The following is a 3,225-nucleotide window of genomic DNA, read 5'->3' as shown; positions in this document are numbered from 1 at the left end:
TTGTATAAAGAGAGCTAAAAAGGATTATTACAATACAAAATTTAAAAACATCCAATCATGTAAAGACCTTCACCACATGACAAACAATTTGTCTGGGAAATAAAACACTAGAACTAGAACTCTCCCGAACTGTGAGTCAAACTTTAAGCTAGCTGACAGCTTTGCGACCTACCTTAACTCTACGATTTGAAACAACGACAGAAGAAGTTCGACAAATTGTGATGAACAGCCCAGCAAAATTTTGTGAATTAAACCTAATCCCGACATATTTATTTAAAGAACACATGGATGTTTTATTACCAAAGTAACCAGCATTATCAATGTTTGTTTCAGTTCAGGCATAGTTCCTGATGCTTTAAAAAATCGTAAAATCTCTTTTAAATAATAATTGTCTAGACATATATGATTTTAAAGATTACAGACGTGTATCAAACATTTCTTTCTTGTCAAAAGTCATGGAACGTATCGTCTTGAAAAGACTTTTAAAACGCATGAATTTTGATAATCTAAACGAACCTCTCCAGTCTGCTTATAAGGCCTTCCATGGTACAGACACTGCTCTAAGGAAAATCAACACCTTCATTCTTAACGCCATTTACAAAACTGATGTATGTCTTTTACTCTTTTGGATCTATCTGCAGCTTTTGACACCATAGATCATGATATACTCCTGAATAGATTAAACATGACTTTTGGCATATTCGGAAAGGCCCTTGACTGGCGGGTTGCTTACTAAGTAATGGCAAGCAGGTAGCACAAATAGATAAAACAACGTCTCATGAATATCCAATAAAATTTGGTGTGCCTCATGGAGCAGTCCTTGGAACTGTGCTCTTTACAATTTACATTCAGCCATTGTCTGAAATTTTTTTTGGTATGAAATAACATATCTTTTCATCTTTCTGCAGATGACATCCTATTATACAAATCGACACACCAAACAATATTTTTCTTTTAATGACATGTATGGAGGACTATATTAGAGATGTAAAGTGTTGGATGGAATCAAACAAATTAAAGTGAAATTATGAAAACACGGAATTGATGATATTATGTAGAAATGCCAATGGAAAAAAAATAAAGTTTTATCAACAGTCAGCCTGAATATCAATGGATGTCAGATACAGAGAGAGAGAGAGAGACGGAGAGAAAATGGAAGAACGGGAGAGGAAAGATGCGTTTCAAAGTTGTATTTAGAATAAAGAGGGAGATATTTTTTTTTGAAAAAGCTACAACAACAAAAACTCCAAAATATTATTTATAAAATGATTAGATATTGTTCTTTAAAAAATAGAGCATACTTACCTTGGAAAGTCTCCTAGAATAAGTGGAAGTCTTGTAAAACCAAAAACTTAGAGGTGCCTAAATGAGTCAATAAAGTCTTGTAGTTAAGTTGACAAAGAATACAATATAAGTATTTTGTTACTGTGCAATTTGGTGTTAATCAAAATTAAATATAGAGGCAGAGATGCGAATTCCTTATTTAAAAAGTAAATTAATACTTACTTACTTAGGCCGCCCCTTGGGGCGCCCAACATGAGCCACACGTCTTCGTCATTCTGTCCTGTCCTCCATAAGCGTACGCAGCTCCCGGGTGTTGTCCATTCTTGTGTCATCTAGCAGACAGTCAATGTAAGTTTTATTCTGCCTGTCTCTGCTTCTGGTTCGCTCAGGTGGTTTCCATAGCACAAGACTGCTTGCAATCCCCTCCTTGTGTCTCCAGCAGTGCCCCGCAAGTCTCAGTCTTCTTTTTTGAATCTTCGAGGTCACTGGGGGGAGGTCACTGTAGAGCTCTTCATTTGATATGTGCTCTTTCTAGCTTACATTGAGGGCCATCCGCAGCATACGGGTGTAGCAGCCGTCCAGTAAATAAATAAATAGATAAAATGATGATGATGATGATGATGATGATGATGATGATGATGATGATGATGATGATGATGATCATCATCATCATCATCATCATCATCATAATGATAATAATATAATAATAATAATAATAATAATAATAATAATAATAATAATATAATAATAATAATGATGATGATGATGATATATAATAATAATAATAATAATAATAATAATATAATAATAATAATAATAATAATAATAATAATAATAATAATAATAATAATAATAATAATAATAATATTTATTTATTTATTTTGTATCGTCATGGAGAAAGTTATGAAGGATGGCGATCACCCCCTTCACAAATATGTTAAATTCTCCATGAGGAGACGTCGCCTTATATAGATATATAAAAACAAAGACAACACGTCACCTTAATTCATTTTTGCCACATATTAGAGACTTTCAGCAGATCATTTTGGACTTAGTATTAGACTTAAGACCTATCTATCACATGATCGCTGTCCTATTAAAATTGGAAAACACCATGTGACGTGTGCAAAATTTAGGTCACGCATTCAAAACAATAGTCTGGCCGCATGTGGTAAAACACGTGCTCCTGCCTTTGACCGCTCACCTTCCATAGCAAATTATAGAAAAAAATATCCATTAAAATGTGGCTGTCGGGTGGAAAATATAAACACATACTCATAAATACTCGATCGTGCATGAAATAATGTCTAGATGTTGATATTTTATTAAACAAATGGTGAAATTTATCAAAAATAAATATCAATTTATTTTTAGACCAGGGTATAGTTAATTATTCAAAAATTAATGCGCTTTTGTGAACAAAACAAGAACTATCTGTAACCAGATTTTCAGAATAATATAGACATATATGTTGAATTTAACTACATTAAAATTTTATTTACACATGTTTGTTTTAAATGAAAGTGTATTATCTATAATTTAAACAACAAAGACGGAAGATCTATTTTGGGCGCAACGTTGTCCGGCTTCTACCGTTCCTAATCAGCAGCAATGAACAACCGGAGATCAAATAATTCAAAGGTACGGTTTCATTTTCAGTGTTTGAGTTTATAATCTGCATCGATTGCTTTAAGAGAAGGTAAATATTTAGTTCAATGTTAACACGTAGTAGCTTTCCGGTCTTTAACTTTGGATGTTTCACTCGGATAATTCTAGAATGCTTTGTAGATGTTTTTCATCTAGTCTACGATTCACTTCGCATTGTCAGTCGCTATCTTCGACAGCTCCACTCACCGAGATTCTCACTTACAAAGTTGACGTCTCCTTCGCTCATGTCTGCTTCATGTTCAAGCAGTGACTGGTTCTGATACTGTTTGAGGA

Source organism: Berghia stephanieae, chromosome 3, assembly GCF_034508935.2.
Source record: "Berghia stephanieae isolate SIO BIC M18660-M18661 chromosome 3, UCSD_Bste_1.3, whole genome shotgun sequence".
Classification (NCBI taxonomy): Eukaryota; Metazoa; Mollusca; class Gastropoda; order Nudibranchia; family Aeolidiidae; genus Berghia; species Berghia stephanieae.
The sequence above is the reverse complement of the archived record's forward strand: the minus strand, read 5'-3'. Positions refer to the sequence as shown.